This window comes from Crocuta crocuta, unplaced genomic scaffold, assembly GCF_008692635.1.
Source record: "Crocuta crocuta isolate KB4526 unplaced genomic scaffold, BGI_CrCroc_1.0 scaffold479, whole genome shotgun sequence".
Taxonomy (NCBI): Eukaryota; Metazoa; Chordata; class Mammalia; order Carnivora; family Hyaenidae; genus Crocuta; species Crocuta crocuta.
Genome location: NW_027531875.1, coordinates 5,107,990 through 5,128,801, shown reverse-complemented (window position 1 = coordinate 5,128,801; position 20,812 = coordinate 5,107,990).

Genomic DNA, 20,812 nt, shown 5'->3' with positions numbered 1-20,812 from the left:
ATTTATTTATTGAATCTTACACTTTTAATGTTTGGTGTTTTTTTGCCATTTGTCTCTCTTATGTTTCAATTTTTTTATCCCCCATAGCAAAAGATCATACATAAGAGTCATTTTAATAAATATCAATTCATAATATAATATATCAATAATTAGATATATTAACATTCAAATTAAAATAAATAATATTTAACATATTCAATGTATATTATTTCTTTCCATTGAAAATTAATAGATTTTATTAGGAATATAGCTTCTTTAATTTTGTGGATGCTGAGTTAACATTGTCATTTAACATTAAATTGTTTATATCCACTCCAATTATTCAGCTTTGCATTTAATTTGACTCCCCACCTGTTCTCAGCTAGAGTTTTAGCTACTGTCACTTTAAAAATTGTGATCTGTGTATGAATGAAAAAGAACTCAGTAGCCAAAGGCATGATAGCACACCATTCTAGTAGGAAAATAGTTATATTCTAAATAATCCCTTTTCTATTTTATAAAATTTCCATATCTTCTTATGTGTAAGTTTGAAGGGTATGTCATAGGTTTACTTATTCTTTCTACTTTTTAATATAATTAAATCACTTGAATATCATTATCAGAGATGAAGGGAACCATGAAAAGAATGGGAGTAAATTAAGAAATAAATCTCTCTTCATCTTCCTTCCAGTTATAAACTTTTATCCCTTTGTTTCTAATGTGTGTGTGTGTGTGTGTGTGTGTATTCGCTTTCATTTTATCCACTATAAGCTGTGTCTTTCATGTAATGGATGCTTACTGTGTGATTATAGAATTCTTCTCAGATTTATAGCACATGTGACTTAGCAAAAGCAACTGCACTATTCCCTGGGTCTGAAACACTATTATTTCCAAGACAGTAATGTTTTGTTCCCAAATGACTGCTTACTACCATAAAGAAAGTGGCAAAGAAAGAGATTATTTTGAAAAAAATTCAATCAAATGTGAACATCAAGTTTATCAAGTCCTCAAAGAATGATAGACTCAACTACCAACTTTAAAGATTACACAGCTGTTTATTAAACATGTACTGCCTGATACCTTTATCTACATTATTTCTATTGTCAGAAAACACTCCTGGAGGGTAAATAGTATTCTCTTCCTCATACAGATAAGTAAAATGAAGTTAGTTTGAAGAAATTCCAGGTGTATACAACACAAAAATGCAAATGCTTTCCTCATGCCATGTTCTGATTAGAATTAATGGTTTACATTTTTCTAAGATAAAACAAAAACTATAAAAGTTTAAAACCTAATGAATCCCTTTAATATACATGAATGCCCAAAGAAAAAAGTTTTCTAGTCTCAGTAAGATACTTTGTTATTATTCACAGTGAATGTTTTATATATGGAATCTCCATAATGCCAAACTATTTGAGAGCCATAAAAGTTCTTTTTTTTCTACTTTATCACCCCTTTCCTAAGGCAACAGGAAGCTTTGTTCACTAAATAGTGGAAGTGCTTGTTGTACGAAGAATTATGAGTTTGAAAGAAACATAGGATAAATCTTTTAAAATACTATGTTCCCTGTTAGGGAATAGGAAAAACTAAAACTGGGTGTGAAAACAGAAAACTTGGTCTTCCATATCTGTCATTAAAAATGCCAATTTGCATAATGATAATCTCTAAATTTCCACAAAACCCAAAGAGACATAACCATTACTTTTCTCCATTCATATGTAGTTATTATTCTGTTTCCTCCCCACTTCCCAGGTACTTCTTTCCTACAGAGTATTTTAAGATTATAATATTAAGATTATAATAATTTTATATATGTGTCTATCACTTATTTTTATTCCTTTCAGTGCAATCTATAAGTTTCATGATTTTAGGAAGTTTGTCTTTCTCATTACTATGACCTCAGTGTCTAGAAAAGTGCTAGGACATCGCTTCTCAGCCTTTTGGCTAAGATCAAGTGTAGAAAAGTGCTAGGACAGTAATCAGAAGTAGTTTTTCCATGCAAAACTAGTACTCTTTCCCTCATACATATGACCCTAAAGTCAGAGTAGTTTATGGATATTTCATCCAGATGCTTCTTCTCATTATTTTATTTTGCTATTCCATATCTACTGTCTACCCTTTAGTAGAGTTCCCCATCAATCACGACTTTACTGAGATAGACAGCAGCAACAGATTCCCCAGTTATCTGCCTTCTAAGTAGATTCAGCCATTGGGAGGCCTCACAAGAGATTCAAGGTTGTATAAAATGTGAAGGCAGAGTTTAATTACCACAATTTCCTCTTAGTCATGTTGTTGAAACACAGTTTCTTCAGGTGGCTCATTTTACAGAGCTATTCAAGATTCTGGTAACCTGAGCTTCTCCTTTGATTTCCTAGGTCTAGGATAGAAACTGTTCCTTCTGTAGTTACCCCTAAGGCTCTATGCTATTCCTTGTATTTTCTACCTTTATCTTTGAAAATGAACCCTTTACTACACTCCCTTCAAGTTACCTGATTTGAGTGCATCACATATTCCTTGACAGATCCTAACTATGTCACTGAACCTCAGTTTTCTCATCTAGTAAATACAAAGCCTTGGTCAGATAATCTATGAAGACACATCTTGCTCAGAATTCTCTTTGATTCTTATGATGAGTACCATCTAAGTCAAGGGGTAGAGAAAATGTCAACCAACATAAGGACATATGGGTATAAACCAGAGAAAAAATGATGTTTCAGTACTAGCTGTGAAAAATAAAATCATGAAAGCCATGTTCTGTTATTAATTATTTAAAAAAGCAAGGCCAGTGGCAAACCTTGTCAAATGGTCAACCATATTGAATCTACAAATTATTCTAGATAAACAAGATCTTAGGGGTTGATCTGAGTTATTCACTGGAGTATTATTTGAATGATCCTTTTAATTCTATTATATTTATCTATCAGTTATTTATTTCATATCAGTATTGATATAAGGAAGAATTTAGTTTTTTATAACTCTAAAGTAATATTTCATAATTTTGTGCCTTCAAGGTTTCCTTGGTGTTCTAATAATCTTCTAACTTAATTTCCACATGGCATCTAAATTATTTGTGGACTCAAATGTGTATATATGTTTTAAAAACACATAAAAATATATTCACACAGACACACACAAACACACACACACACCTTCTCCACATTTAAAAAATAAATTTCTGCTCTATAAACAAAAGAGATTTAAAGGGCACCTGGGTGGCTCAGTCAGTTAAGCATACGACTTCCACTCAGATCATGATTTCATGGTTCATGGGTTTAAGCCCCACATCGGGCTCTGCTGACAACTCAGAGCCTGGAGCCTGCTTCAGATTCTGTGTCTCTCACTCTCTCTTCCCCTCCCCCAATTGCGCTCGCTCACTCTCTCTCTCTCTCAAAAATAAATAAACATTAAAAAAATATTTAAGAAGCTTTTTATTAGCAACATTAAATCTTATTATGTGTATAAGTTATTTCTTAGTATCAAAAATAGGATGTTTGGAAAATTAAAAAAAAATTCTACTTTTTTTTACATTAAGAAGATAATTATTCAATTATCTTCTTAAATGTTTAGTAAAAGTTTGGAAATTTACACTGGTTGGAGGTACTTCACCTTAGGTAGCGTACTTAAAATCTCCCTGCCTCATTTACCATATTCAAAAAAAGTAATAATGATAACGCACAAAAGTGTATTATGGGGATTGATTGGATTGATTGCAGTTATATGTGTGCAATACCTGACAAATAGTAAGTTCTATTTAAATGTTAGCTGTTATTGTTGTTTGTGTTATTGTTTATTTATATTTTCTAAGTCTCTAGAGGAAGAATATGTTGTTTTTGTAAAAAGAAAGAAAACATTTAAAAGCTAGTCTTTTTCTTCAGACTTTGAAATTCTTTTTTTTCTTTTAAATTGAAATACAGTTGACATACCATATCCTAAAAGTTTCACCTATACATCATAGTGATTTGTTGTTTTTATATATTATGAAACAATCCCCATGATAAGTCTAGTTGATATTCTTTAAGTCAAGGTGACACTGAAAATTTAGAATGTTTAAATTTGCTTAGACCAAATAGATCTATCCCTTTTTTCTAAAGAGACAAAAACAATGAATTCCCTTCCATTTACAAAGTTTTCTCCATGTGAATTTTTAGAGAAACATACTCCACAATTTGGAACTGGAGGACTGAAAAGTACATAATGTATATTACAGAACATTGTCTCTTTTTTTTTAATTTTTAATGTTTATTTATTTCTGAGAGAGAGTGAGAGCAGGAGAGGGGCAGAGAGAGAGGGAGACACAGAATCTGAAGCAGGGTCCAGGCTCTGTGCTGACAGTACAGAGCCATATGCAGGGCTTAAACTCATGAACCACAAAATCATGACCTGAGCTGAAGTCGGATGCTCAAACTGACTGAGCCACCCAGATGCCCCAGTACAACATTTTCAAGTCTTAAGATACAATGAACTCATGAACATTATATAAGTGGCAATTGCAAAACCAAGATCACTCAACCATCACATGGTCAAAACATTTTTTAACCAGTTTAATGTTTTGACTACATGATTCATATTTCAATTAATTGGGTTTTTTTTCTACAGGTATCTTCATTCATTTTCAGAACTGCTAACATCAATTGAATATTTTGATCATCATTGATTTATTCAACAAATATGAGTGCATATTTACATGCTATTCACAAAGCTAAAGTCTTACCTTAGAAGCAATATTCTGTAAGCATAGAAAACTAGATCATCCTCTGTAAGTGACTATCTATGTTAATTGGATGCATGTACCTGCTATACAAACACTGAGTTGCTGATTACTAAGGAGGGCTGACATAGGTTTATCTCGTTACTTGTGCACTTAATGTACAATCTGCCAGGAACAGAGACTAACTCTGGGTTTCCATTATAGCACCATTTCTAAAGGAGACCAACTGGCCACTTGAGTATAACTTGACTTTATTTAGCTCTTTCCGCAATGGAAGGACATAACCTTTAGTTGCTAGCAAAGAGATGGCAAAATGAATTTTAGTGCACATACTTTGGACCTCTTATAAGCTATAGCTACTCAATGTAAGACCAAATAACATCAATTTTATTAGTCTATTAAAAGTAATAGAGTTATAGGAGCACTTGGGTGGCTGAGTTGGTTAAGTACCTCACTCTTAATCTCAGGTCATAATCTCCTGGTTTGTGAGTTCAAGGCCTGCATTGGGCGCTGCACTGGCAGTGTGGAGCCTTCTGGGAGTTCTCACTCTCCCTCTCTCTCTGCTCTTCCCATGATTGCACCTTCTCTCTCAACATAAATAAATAAACCTGAACAAATAAAAATAATAGAGTATATCTCTCTCAAAATAAATAAATAAACCATAAAATTTTGAAAAAATTAAAACTAGAACTACCCTATGATTCAATAATTGAACTACAGGACATTGACCCAAAGAATACAAAACCATTAATTTGAAGGGATATATGCACTCCTATGTTTATTGCGGTGTTATTTACAATAGCCAATTATAGAAGCAGCCTAATGCCTATTAATAGATTACTCCTAAAGAGATTACTCCTAATCTATTACTCCTAATAGATTACTCCACACAATGGAATACTACTCAGTGATAAAAATAATGAAATCTTGCCATTTGCAATAACATGAGTGGGTCTAGAGACTATAATGCTAAGTGAAATTAGCCAGTCAGAGAAAGAAAAACATCATATGATTTTACTCAGATGGGGAATTTAAGAAACAAACTAAATGAACAAAGGAAAAAAAAAAAGAGACAAGCCAAAGAATAGACTCTTAGGTATAGAGAATAAACAGAGGTTTACTAGAGGAGAGGTGTTTGGGGTGATGGGTGAAATATGTGAAGGGGATTAAGAGTACACTTATCTTGATGAGCACTGAGTAATATATGGAATTGTTGAATTGCTCTATTGTGTACCAGAAACTAATACAACACTGTGTGTTAACTATACTGGAATTTGAAGATTTGAAGAGATTTTTATATGATTCATAACATAACATATAGAAATGTTCATTATGTTGCATACCTGAAATGGATATAACATCATGTATCAACTATACTCAAAAATTTCTCTTTGCAGTTTTAAAATAAATTATATTTACCAATAGATAAACTCATTTTTTTTTAAATCACCATCCACCTGTAGGAAAGATGCACTTCCAATACAATTTTGGTTTTTTCTTTAACAAGCATTTTTTTAAGCATTTATAATAATTATGCTGTCATAATCAAGTGTGTACTACTATTACTTTTAATTACAAATCAAACCTTAGTAAATAACACTTAAGCCTACAAATAAAAAAATTGATTTTGGTCCACTTATAATAAATCAGAACACATGTGGAGATTTTCTTTTTCCATTAGTGGTCACTATTTCACAGGAAACATAAAACCCAAAGTCCAAGGAATAGAGATATATATATAATTTGGACTCCTGATAAAGAGAAAATAAATGTATAACAATTCTACTTCTAAAGTTATTATCCAAGTGCATAGTGAGCTACCCATTGAAAAAGAAAAATTCCTGAAACTTTATTGTTTCTACAGTAATAAGTATGGAGGGGAATGAGAACAAAGGAAAATGTAGGTCAGATATTACTTTTTTTTCTGAAAATCTAAATGCAAAGCATGGGGCTGATATTACTATCTCTTTAAAAACAGTGCTTCATTTTTACAAACATAAAAGTTTCTACTAAGTTTTGAAAATGCAATCACTTATAAGATTGTTTTCTTTTAGAAAAGTTGGAAAATAAGTACAAATTTAATTCCAGAGAGTAAAAATTATGTATCTTACTTTTAAGAAAAAAGTAGTTAAATGGAATAATGCTCATCTCATGCTCTTTGTGGGTATTGTGAATAAAATCTTGGGAAACAGTGTCTGTATTGATAACCATGGACATAAATGGAGGGTCTGTTTTAGTGTAGAAGATACAACATGGATAATTCTGGCATTTGTGTGTAAATTCTCTATTCTTTCTCTGAGGGGAGCTAAATGTACGTGGAAAATTACAACAGACGTCTAATACAAATGAGGCAAATAGCTGCTGAAGGGAACCTGAATGAAGGCATAATGAGACACTGTCAGAAACACTGGAACTGAATGAAATTATGCAGTGGTGTGAAAACTGGCCTGTGTGTCAGAGAGTTCACATAATTTACTTGAGCAGAGCTATATATGAACAAATATTTATTAGAACAAAATACTAATGCAGTTCAGACTGCATTAGTAAGTGCTAAGAGGAAACTCAGTAGGAGAATTATGATTTTAGTTGGGTTAATTAGAAGAGAATTCCGAGTAGATGGGTTTTTAGAATAATTTTATAGCTGGACTGAGGAAAATAAAATCAGAAGGCTAAAAAATAAAGTAGGCTATTTCTGTTGGTTCCCTGAAGCAAGAGCAAAGAAACTGAAGGTCCTTAGTACTGATGGCATCACAACAACCGTAGCTAATACTGAGACCAAATATACCTTCTTTTCCTTATGCTACATAATACTAGAAACAGGTGTGATTTCCTCATTCCATGCTAAAATAGTAATGGCAACAGACAAATATGGCTCCTGTAAGATAATTGACCAACTAAACTCGTTTATCTACCAAAAATAACAGATCGCTTATCAAGACTTCTCCAGGAACCACACCTTACCGTGTACAGAAATCCAAAATTGTTATGCACTATATATGCCCAATTTGAATCAGCTCTCTCTTTTGCAAATTTCACCATAAAATCACAATCTTAGATATAAAGTCCTGGGACATCTCCTTTACATCCACATTTTAATAAACTCAGTTTTATTTGTTTAACAGCTTTTTCTGGAGCATTTTGGGGAATGTAAGGTCAGTAATCTGAGGCTAGGCAAATTATCTTGTTAATAATTTTGTTGGTAAACCACCATATTCTAAGAAGGAAAACAAAACAAAAACTAATGAAAAAGGAAACCAAATAACTTTCCATAATCTTTCTAGTTACTTAATAGTTCAACATGATACAAACAATTGCTTGAGGCTACCCGTAATTCAAACAAAAATAGTTGTTTCATATTTGTATTATCTACTCTCAGAAATGAAGACATTTAGTAGAAGAGGAAAACAGAATATGGAAATAATGAAAGGAAAAATGCAAGACATTACAGAGATGGCTATCTATAAGGCTGACCAACTACTAAAACTATTGCCATATTTTACACTCCTAGTACGTTAACACACAAGTTTTAAAAGACAGTATATTTAAAATTTACTTTTATGTCATGCGAGACAAGAAAGGACTCCATGTGGAAATTACATGTTTGGTGAGATAAAAAGAACCAGTCCCTGAGTGGCAGTAGTACTGACAGCTGTGGCTCATTATACCACAAGTTTTATTCTCTAGTCATATAATGTCTCAAATATGAGGAAATAAACAATTGAAATCAGAAGGAACCAATATTAACATCCTGGTGATAGTTGCCCAGGTTAATTCACAATATAAATACCCCTTAAATTTTATATTTCTACTTTTACAAATTGCTGATATTTTATCTGTTTAGACATATTAATACTACATATGTTTAAAAGACCATTTGCTCTATATTTAAAAACGAGAAAGCTAGACCAACTTGAACTCTAAACTTCATGCTCACACAAGACAAAGAAACTAGTTGAGGCACTAGAACTTCACTCAGGCAACTCTCTATTTTATTATCTTCTAAGCAGCAGAAGCTAGTTAATTTCTACGTTACCACCCCATTATTAAAAGCACCCAGGTAACTGCTTCTGGGTCCACTTCCCTCCATATGACTTCATGATTCTGTTCATTTACTTACAGAATATCTTCAAGTCAATCCCTGTGTTCAAGTATCTGATTCGTTTAAGTGATCATAATTTGTTAGTGCTTACAGATAATATGGAAGTAGTTAATATAAATGATATTTTGACAAAACAGCTTATATAGCTTTCTACAGATAGCATTCTAATGAACTTAAATAAAACACGCTTAGTAAGAACTAACACGAACAATATACAACCATGTGAGATCCATAATTACACTTATCATGGGAGGTAAGACCTACTAGGGAGAGCAGAACACTAAGGAAATAAATCCTAAGAATAACAGTAAACATTGAATAGATGCTTCCTTCCAAGGACTTAACTACCCGGTTCAAATCTGATCAGTCTGATTGGATGAAGGCGATCTAGGATTCTGCCACATAATGCCTAGGTGACCAACCTATGCTAATATGAATTCTTTCTGGAGAAACAAAACATCATCTGGATATTATGTTTGCTTCATTTGTTTTGTACACAGTCTGTACCTGTTTAGCTTTTGGATCTCCTGATGAGATGAAGATGATGTACCTGCTATAAATCCTGCCTTGTAGCCATCTGTAAAGCTACATAAATGTAGCATTAGATCAAAACCTAATTTTGTGTGATGAGTCTGACGGCAACCTGGAAGCCCAAATTTGGGTTGTGTTGCTGCAGTTTTTATAGGAGATGAGACAGAGGGGAAGCTAGAATTACTGATAGATATGGAAAAAAAAAATAGAACAGAGCATAAGAGAAAAGGGAAAGAAAATAACAAATTCATGAGGTGTGGGAAATACAGAGAAAGGGCTTAATATTTATTAAATTAAACTTCAAGAGAAGATAAAGAAAAATTGTATTATGGCTACATTTCTTCAGCTGTTGAGCACAGAGTATTCATCTTGTTCTTTAAAATGTGAATACTATTTATGTGTACTTTGTTGTCATTCAATATCTAAAACTAATAATTAAAATTTAAGATCCCTTCCCTCTGGCAAGCCACACAATCTAGAATAGAGGTTCTTAATTAAGCTTAATAATTATTTTTTAACACATTTTAGAGAGTGTATATAATCTCTGATGAAAAAATACATACTCCCATATAGCAAACATTTTGAATATAACTTAGGGGGTCATGCTCTAAAAACACTTCATGGAACAATAATAGCAATATACACAAAACGGAATTGCTGGTGTTAATTATGGGTGTTGGAGAAAACAAAGTTGGAGGAACAAATTCACTCATTGGCATGACAGGCTTTTGATAAATTGGAACTTGAAGAGTAGATAGTTCTTGCCAGGTACATAAAGAAGAAAAGTGTTCTTAGTAGACATATACTGTAAGTTGTATATTTGTATCTATTTATAAATTACATCAAATAAATTGACAGTTGATATACATTTGATATGCCCACAAAGTACATTTAAGGACGATGTAGTACATATAGTACATAAAAGTACTATATTAATCATTTAATTTCCAAAATCAAAAGAAAATATATTGGGAATTAATATAGTTCAAGTCTACTAGCATAGGTTGGCAAAATTGCAATATTCCTAATACATTATATTTAAATTTTTTATCATATATAATTTCTTATTAGTTACAATCTAAAATGTACCTCTTTCCAATATCCTCGCTTTAGTGCTTTGAATCATAATTACCCTGGAGCTACTAATCAAGTCTGTGTTAAGGCAGAAAGGGAAGATACTTAGGATTTCCACTTCACATTAGAACTCATTAAGTATTTTTGCAACAAGTTGTCTAATTAACATTCTCTAAAAATTAGTTGAAAGGTAAGAGCATGCTTATCATTCTGATCAGCAATGATACATTCTTTATTTTTAGCTATTCCAAATGCCCTGGGCATTAGAGTAAATGTAACAAAAGTTAGAATTACTTTCTGCAACATAAAAGCAAAATTAATTAGTTTAAAAATTGTTTATTTTATTCATCAATGTAATTAAGGACTTGTCAAACCATGTAGTTCTTCATCTCCTCAGTGACAAGCATTACCATTATGTATCTTCTGGCAATTTTTACTTAGTGATGCTCACTGTATATAGAAAATTAAAATTGAAAAGCAGAGGGCAACTATATATACCAAGATTTGTAAACATAAAAACGTATTCTTTAACAAACTCAAGTTAGGAGAGTGATTTTCTCGAATTAACTGCAGAATGGAGAATGATTAATCAATTAGATTTCTGGCACAGTTAGGCAGATTTCCATTTTGTTCAAATGATAAACTCTAATAAACATTTGCTATATTAGTTTATTAAAATTATTTGCTTGCATACCCGTTATTTCTGCTAAACTTTTAAATCCTGGATTTCCTCATTTGCAGCTTGTTCCCTACCCCTGGGATATCTCTCTTCACACAGTATCAGCCAAAGGTGTTAGGAAAGAAAACTTACATAATTCATCAACTTGGCAATAATATGGCCAGGTGGTGATTGATCTTTGAAGAAAGGAGACACTCTGGAGAAAGACAATGACTTTTTGAAAGCCAGAATTTAGACAGACATCATTCATTCACCTTTAAATGAGGCAATTCTTCTGGGAAATCTTTTCAAAGCACACTGGAAATATTCTTAATTGTGTTGCAGTAATTGCTATTGTTTATAGATAGTGGATTCACACCTTTTTATGTCTCCTTGCCCCAAATCCTTATCTTTGACCACAGGATCACATCTTTGTGATCCTCATCTTTGACCTCAGGACACAACTTCACTTCCTGCTTTGTAAAGTTATCCATCATAGGAAGGAGAATTCCTATTAAATCAGTGGGAGGCTTAAAAAAAGAACTCACTGAGGGGAGGCTTAAATAAAGAACACTTTACAGAATCAGTAAAATGTATCAAATGAAGACTTATGCTTTTCAGGATAAAGTGATAGAGATATTCTATATACTTTCTTGACATTTATTCTACCCACCTGTTTAGTTTTAAATGTTTGATTTGGATTTTTTATTTATTTGAAACCTGTTATCTGGTCTGCTATGCTAAATCTATACCATGTATTTGCTATACTAAATCTATACCATATATAGTAACGATACTAATGAAATATAAAGTAGGGTAATTAAAATTTGATTTAAAAAAGATCTTATTGGGGGCATCTGCATGGATCAGTTGGTTGAGCATCTGACCCTTGATTTTAGCTCAGGTCATGATCTCATGGCTTGTCGGATAGAGCCCTGCATTGGGCTCTGCACTGACAGTTTGGCATATGTTTGGGATTCTGTCTCTCTCTTTCTTATGCATGTATGCACATGTGCTCTCTTCCTCAAAATAAATATATAAACAATTTTTTTCAAAATATTTTTTATTTATTTCTAGGAGAGAGAGACAGTGTGAGCAGTGGAGGGTCAGAGAGAGAGGGAGATACAGACTCTGAAATTGGCTCCAGGCTCTGAGCTGGCAGTCAGCACAGAGTCCGACACGGGGCTTGAACCCACGAACCGCGAGATCATGACCTAAGTGAAAGTGCTTAACCGACTAAGCCACCCAGGCGCCCCAAATATAAACAATTTTTAAATAAAGGACCTTATTAGGTTTCCTAATGAATGGACCTTCTAACAATAACAACAAATTAGAAATGCTAATTTCTTTGAATTAATTTGATTCTTGGTGACAGTGTTTTAATTTTTAAACTATTTATAAATCAACAAGAAACTTCTCTCTTCTTTCTGTATTCTAATATAAAACACTGGGATTCTATGCATTGTTAAAATAAACATGAATGACTTCACCACTCCACTAAATTGAATATTGGACCATTCAGTTGTTAAATTGGCCATATGGTATAGAAAGACCAAGGATTTTGCCACTGCTCAAAACTATGTTTAACTTCTAATTTATAATTTCTATTTGGCCTACTTTGTAGTCAGACTTGTGGTGTGTGTGTGTGTGTGTGTGTGTGTGTGTGTGTGTAAAAGAATTTTTACTCTACCTATGGAATATCTCTACCACCAAATGAATGGATTTGTTTCTCATACTAACCAATGTTCTAACTTCCTGAGCACCCAGTTGGGTGTCCTATAATTCAGTTCTGACTTGGATTGTAACTAGCTACCTGGAGTTAGCACAGATTACACAAGTTAAGGGCTCAGCCCCACAAGATATTCCCCCACTCAGATAACAATTGCCAGTAGTAGGTCCCTAGGCTAACCTCACACCTGCCTGACTTGGCTGTAAATCACAGGTTACCATGACCACCAGTTTCATAATTTGTGGTCAAGAGAACTCCAGAATACACTTTACTATTATTGGTTTACCAATGATTAAAAAATGGGGAAACAATCTGAATAAATATTCTTTGAGGAAGATATACAAATAGTCAAAAAGCTACTCATTTTCCTTAGTGTTTACTGAAATGCAATTCACCATGAGATACTCCTTCACAGCAGCTAGGATGGCTATAATAACAACGGTACCACCACTACTAATGGGACATAGCAAGGGTTGATGAGGACACGAAGAAACTGGAACACGGATTCAATACTAATGAGATATAAAACAGTGCTGCTGCTGTGGAAATGTCTCATATGGAACTCAAAGGGGTAAACATAGGTTTCCCACATGAAACAGCAATTTCAAATTGATCTGAAGAGAGGTTGAAAACCTATGTTCACACGAAAACATGTACATGGGATGTTCATTGTAATATTATTCATAATAGGCAAAAAGGAGAAACAACACAAATTTCCATCAACTAATGAGTGGATAGACAAATATGGCACAGCTATTTATATAATGGAAAGCTATTTAGCTATGAAAAGGAATGAAAAACTGATATATTTAACACAGATGAACATTAAAAGCAGTAGGCCAAGTAAAAGAAGTGAAACCTAATAAACCTCACATTGTGTGATTCCATTTATATGAAATGTCCAGGATAGGAAAATCCACAAAGACAGAAACTAAATCATTGGCTGCCAGGGGCTGGGGGTAATAAGGAATGGAAAGACTGTTAATTAGGACAGGATGTGTCACTGATGATAAAAATTGTTCTCAAATTAGATAGTGGTAATGGTTTCAAAACTTGGGAACATATTAACAATCACTCAAGTACATACTGATATATTTCAGAAATACTGTAGAGGACAAAGATTGTCCTAAATGGGGAAAAACTGAGAGCTTTCCCCCTGAGATTAGGAACATGACAGAGATGTCCACTCAACACTGTTGTTTAACATAGTGTTTGAAGTCCTACACTCAGCAAACAATAAAGCAAAATAAAAGGCATCCAAATTGGCAAAGAAGTCAAATTTTCATGCCTCAAAGATAAAATGATATCTACATGGAAAACCTGAAAGCCTCCGCCAAAAAACTGTTAAAGCTGATATGTGAATTCAGCAATGTCACAGGATATAAATCAATGTACAGAAATCAGTTGCATTTCTATATACCAACAATGAAGCAAAGGAAAGAGATATCAGAGAATTGATCCCATTTACAATTGCACCAAAAACCATAAGATAATTAGGAATAAACCTAACCAAAGTGGTGAAAGATTTGTACGCCAAAAACTATGGATAGCTTATGAGAGAAATTGAAGAAGACACAAAGAAATGGAAAAACATCCCATGCTCATGGATGGGAAGAACAAATATTGTTAAAAGTCAATACTACCCAAAGCAATCTACATATTCAATGAAATCCCTATCAAAATAGTACCAACACTCTTCACAGAGATAGAATAAACATCTAGAATTTGTATGGACCACAAAAGACCCTGAAGAGCAAAAGTAATGTTGAAAAAGGAAACCAAAGCTGGAGTCATCAAAATCTCAGACTTTAACCTGTATTACAAAGCTATAATCATCAAGAAAGTATGATAGTGGCACAAAACAGACACAAGATCAATGAAATCAAATAGAGAACCCATAAATGGACTGACATAAATGGCCAACTAATCTTTGGCAAAGCAGGAAAGAGTATCCAATGGTAAAAAGACAGTCTCTTTCACAAATGGTACTGGAAAAATTGGACAGCAATGTGCGGAAGAATGAAACTTTTTTACACCACACACAAACATAAATTTAAAATGGATGAAAGACCTAAATATGAGACCAAAAACCATCAAAATTCTACAGGAGAAAACAGGCAGTAACCTCTTTGACCTTGGCTGAAGCAACTTCGTACCTGACATGTCTCAGAAGGCAAGGGAAATAAAAGCAAAAATGAACTATGAGATCCCATCAAGATAAAAAGCTTCTGCAAAGCAAAGGAAACAATCAATAAAAATAAAAGGCAACTAACAGAATAGGAGAAGATATTTGCAAATGACATATCAGATAAAGGGTTGGTATCAAATATCTATGAAGAATTTACCAATCTCAACACCCCAAAAACAAATAATCTAGTGAAGAAATGGACAGAAGACATAAACAGACACTTTTCCAAAGACATCCAGATGGCCAACAGACACATGAAAAGATGCGCACTCAACATTGCTTATCATCAGGGAAATACAAATCCAAACCACAATGAAATACCACCTCACACTGGTCAGAATGGCTAAAATCAACAACCCAGGAAACAACAGGTGCTGGTGAGGGTGTGGAGAAAGGGAAATCTTCTTGCACTGTTGGTGGGAATGCAACTTGGTGCAGCCACTCTGGAAAACAGTGTGTTGTTCCTCAAAAAATTAGAAGTAGACTCCCCTATGACCTAGCAATTGCACTATCAGGAATTTATCCAATGGATACAAAAATGCTGATTCGAAGGGGCACATGCACCCCAATATTTATAGCAGCACTCCCAATAATATCCAAATTATGGAAAGAGCCCAAATGTCCATGAACTGATGAATAAATAAAGAAGATGTATACAATGAAATACTACTCGGTGATTAAAAAAAAAAAAGAATGAAATCTTGCCGTTCGCAATAACGTGGATGGAAGTGGAGGTATAATGCTAAGTGAAAAAAATCAGTCCGGAGGGAGGGGAGGGAATCTGGTTTGCGTGCAGCTGCCATGGGTGATTAACCGGCGAGTGGTGGCAAGGTGCCACGAGTCCAGGGGAAAAGAAAGAAAAGCTGAGATTGCTCATAGAACCGTCCTTGGAGAAGAGGGGGGGAAAAACCTAGGCTTGGAAAGACAGTGTTTTTAGCTCTGGCTGGGGTGCTGACTTTAAACTAGGTGCCCTGGTCCCAGAAGGCACCGGGAGAAACTGAACTGCCGTGCGCCCGGCACCATCCATGGTGGCGGCCTGGTGAACCGGCAGCAATGCCTGCGGAGGCGGTCCCGGCGACCGGAAAAGCGGCAGAGTCGCGCGCGACATCGGCCCGCTGAAGCGGCAGTGGTGGTGACCCAGTGAAGTGGCGGATGCATGAGCGAAAAGTTGCCTGCTGAAGCGGCGGCGGCTGGTAAAGAGGCTGCGGCGGGACTTGGACTCTGCTGACTTAAAGTTGCTACCTTCCCCAAACGCACCCGGGTTGTATTGCTGCTTGACCCCGCTGGATCTGAGGCTGCGGCACTTCCCCCACCGTCCACTCAACCCCCGGCAACAGGGAAGCAGCAACCAGCGGGACTGTTAATGGTGGTATAACAAAGCCTCTCAGGGGTAATCAGACTAGGTAGTTTCTCTGGATAACACCACCATCTTTCTCTCACCTATCCAACCATATTCCACCCTTTAGCTCTTTGAAAAAAGCTTCTTATCCCTTCTGCCTGTTCATTCTATCTCCAATTTTGCCTCATCTCTGCTCTATCATCTCTCTCTTTCTCTATGCTCTTCAACAAGAATTGCATACACCCGTTTATTTAATTGTAGCTGGGAAATCCGGTTATATGCTTTAAACCGATCTTTGTCTATCGGTTTTCTTCTTTCCTCCTTTTCTTTCCTTCTTTTTGACTTTTTTATGTATTTTTATTTTATATCATTCACCTTCCCTCCTCTGTTTAGTTTTCCCTCTCAGTTAGCGTGATTGTTGGATTTGTCTGTACGTTTGTGTCCCGCTGTTCCCTGTGTGTTTGTCTGTATGTTTTCTTCTCCAGGGCTACCTCAAGAAACAAGCCAAAGTACACATGTGGGAGAGTCTCAAATACCACTACGAGTAAGAAAATAAAATAACCAAGGTCTCAACAAGAGATACCAAGAGATACCATTCAAAGAACACTTTCTGAAAGGATAGGCCCTGGACAGTCAAAGAGTCTTTTTGGGTACAGCGGCGCTCACAGATGCAGAGAGCATAACAAGCCTTTAAAACTAACAAGAATCAGAAAGCTAAACAAAATGATGAAACAAAAGAGCTCTCCTCCAAAAAAATTCCAAGAAGAAATGACAGCTAATGAACTGCTCAAAACAGATATAAGCAGCATAACTGAACAAGATTTTAGAAAAATAATCGTAAAATTAATCACTGAGCTTGCAAAAAGCACAGAGAAGATTAAAGAAACTATGGCTACAACCAACATGGAGAACAAAAATAGGCATGATGAATGAAAAAAAAGTGATAAATGAAATACATAATAAACTGGAGGTGTCCAATGCACGGATTGAAGAGGCAGAAAAGAGAATAAGTGATTTAGAAGACACCATTATAGAAAAGCAAGAAGCTGACAAAAAAAGAGACAAACTGATCCAGGAACATGAAAGAAGAGTTCGAGAGCTCAGTGATGCAGTCAAACGCAACAATATCCGTATCATAGGAATCCCAGAAGAGGAAGAGAGAGGGAAAGGTGCTGAAGGAGTCCTGGAACAAATTATAGCAGAGAACTTCCCCGACCTGGGGAAGGAAGTAAACGTGGAAATACAAGAGGCTCAGAGGACTCCCCTCAGACGTAACTTGAATCGATCTTCTGCACGACATATCATAGTCAAAATGGCAAAATATAAGGACAAAGAGAGAATTTTGAAAGCAGCTAGGGAGAAAAGGGCCCTCACATACAAAGGGAAACCTATCAGAGTGGTGACAGACCTATCTACTGAAACTTGGCAGGCCAGAAAGGAATGGCAGGAGATCTTCAATGTGATGAACAGAAAAAATATGCAGCCAAGAATCCTCTATCCAGCAAGCCTGTCATTCAAAATAGAAGGAGAGATAAAAACCTTTCCAAATAAACAGAAATTGAAAGAATTTGTCACCACTAAGCCATTCCTACAAGAAAACCTGAGGGGGACTCTCTGAGGGAAGTATTGCAAGGAACGAAGACACCAGAGACACCACCACAAGCATGAACCCCACAAAGCACACAATTACTCTAAACCCACATATTTCAATAATAACACTGAATGTAAATGGGCTGAATGCTCCAATCAAAAGACATAGGGTAGCAGAATGGATAAAAAAACAAAATCCATCTATTTGCTGTCTACAAGAAACGCATTTTAGATTGGAAGATACCTTCAGATTAAGTAAGGGGATGGAGAAATATCTATCATGCTACGGGAAGTCAGAAGAAAGCTGGAGTAGCTATACTTATATCAGACAAACTGGACTTTAAATTAAAGATAATAACAAGGGTGAAGAAGGGCATTATATAATAATTACAGGGTCCATCCTTCAGGAAGAATTAACAATTATAAATGTCTACGCACGGAATATGGAAGCACCTAAATATTTAAAACAATCACAAACAGAAACAACCTTATAGATAAGAATGTGCTAATAGCAGAGGACTTTAATATTCCACTTACAACAATGGATAGATCAACCAGGCAGAAGATCACTAAAGAAACAATGGACTTGAATGACACAATGGACCTGATGGATCTGACAGATATATTTAGAACTCTGCATGCTGAGGCCAAGGAATTCACTTTCTTCTCGAGTGNACCAGAGACACCACCACAAGCATGAACCCCACAAAGGACACAATGACTCTAAACCCACATATTTCAATAATAACACTGAATGTAAATGGGCTGAATGCTCCAATCAAAAGACATAGGGTAGCAGAATGGATAAAAAAACAAAATCCATCTATTTGCTGTCTACAAGAAACGCATTTTAGATTGGAAGATACCTTCAGATTAAGTAAGGGGATGGAGAAATATCTATCATGCTACGGGAAGTCAGAAGAAAGCTGGAGTAGCTATACTTATATCAGACAAACTGGACTTTAAATTAAAGATAATAACAAGGGTGAAGAAGGGCATTATATAATAATTACAGGGTCCATCCTTCAGGAAGAATTAACAATTATAAATGTCTACGCACGGAATATGGAAGCACCTAAATATTTAAAACAATCACAAACAGAAACAACCTTATAGATAAGAATGTGCTAATAGCAGAGGACTTTAATATTCCACTTACAACAATGGATAGATCAACCAGGCAGAAGATCACTAAAGAAACAATGGACTTGAATGACACAATGGACCTGATGGATCTGACAGATATATTTAGAACTCTGCATGCTGAGGCCAAGGAATTCACTTTCTTCTCGAGTGTGCATGGCACATTCTCTAAGGTAGATCACATAGTGGGACATAAAGCAGCCCTCAATAAATATAAAAGAATTGAGATCATANAAGACACCAGAGACACCACCACAAGCATGAACCCCACAAAGCACACAATTACTCTAAACCCACATATTTCAATAATAACACTGAATGTAAATGGGCTGAATGCTCCAATCAAAAGACATAGGGTAGCAGAATGGATAAAAAAACAAAATCCATCTATTTGCTGTCTACAAGAAACGCATTTTAGATTGGAAGATACCTTCAGATTAAGTAAGGGGATGGAGAAATATCTATCATGCTACGGGAAGTCAGAAGAAAGCTGGAGTAGCTATACTTATATCAGACAAACTGGACTTTAAATTAAAGATAATAACAAGGGTGAAGAAGGGCATTATATAATAATTACAGGGTCCATCCTTCAGGAAGAATTAACAATTATAAATGTCTACGCACGGAATATGGAAGCACCTAAATATTTAAAACAATCACAAACAGAAACAACCTTATAGATAAGAATGTGCTAATAGCAGAGGACTTTAATATTCCACTTACAACAATGGATAGATCAACCAGGCAGAAGATCACTAAAGAAACAATGGACTTGAATGACACAATGGACCTGATGGATCTGACAGATATATTTAGAACTCTGCATGCTGAGGCCAAGGAATTCACTTTCTTCTCGAGTGTGCATGGCACATTCTCTAAGGTAGATCACATAGTGGGACATAAAGCAGCCCTCAATAAATATAAAAGAATTGAGATCATACCATGCACACTGTCAGATCATAATGCTTTGAAACTTGAAATCAATCACAGGAGGAAGTCTGGATAACCTCCAAAAACATGGAGGTTAAAGAACACCTTACTAAAGAATGAATGGGCAAATCAGGCAATTAGAGACGAAATTAAAAAATATATGGAAACAAATGAAAATGAAAAGATAACAATCCAAAATCTATGGGATGCAGCAAAGGCAGTCCTAAGAGGAAAGTACATTGCACTCAAGGCCTATTTCAAGAAATTAGAGAAAGCGCAATTACAAAATCTAACAACTCGCCTAAAGGAACTAGAGGCAGAGCAACAAGAGCACCCCAAACACAGTAGAAGAAGAGAAATAGTAAAAATCAGAGGAGAAGTAAACAACATAGAGACCAAAGAAACAATTGAACAGATCAATGAAACCAAGAGTTGGTTTTTTGAAAAAATACACAAAATTGAGAAACCTCTAGCCAGGCTTCTCAAAAAGAAAAGAGAGAGCACCCAAACAGACAAAATCATGAATGAAAATGGACTTATTACAACCAACCCCTCAGAAACACAAGCAATTATCAGGGANCACCCAAATAGACAAAATTATGAATGAAAATGGACTTATTACAACCAACCCCTCAGAAACACAAGCAATTATCAGGGAATACTATGAAAAATTATATGCCAACAAATTGGACAACTTAGAAGAAATGGACAAATTCCTAAACACACGCTTACTACCAAAAATCACACGGGAAGAAAAACAAAATCTGAACAGACCCATAACGAGTGAAGAAATCGAATCAGTTATCAAAAATCTCCCAACAAATAAAAGCCCTGGACCTGATGG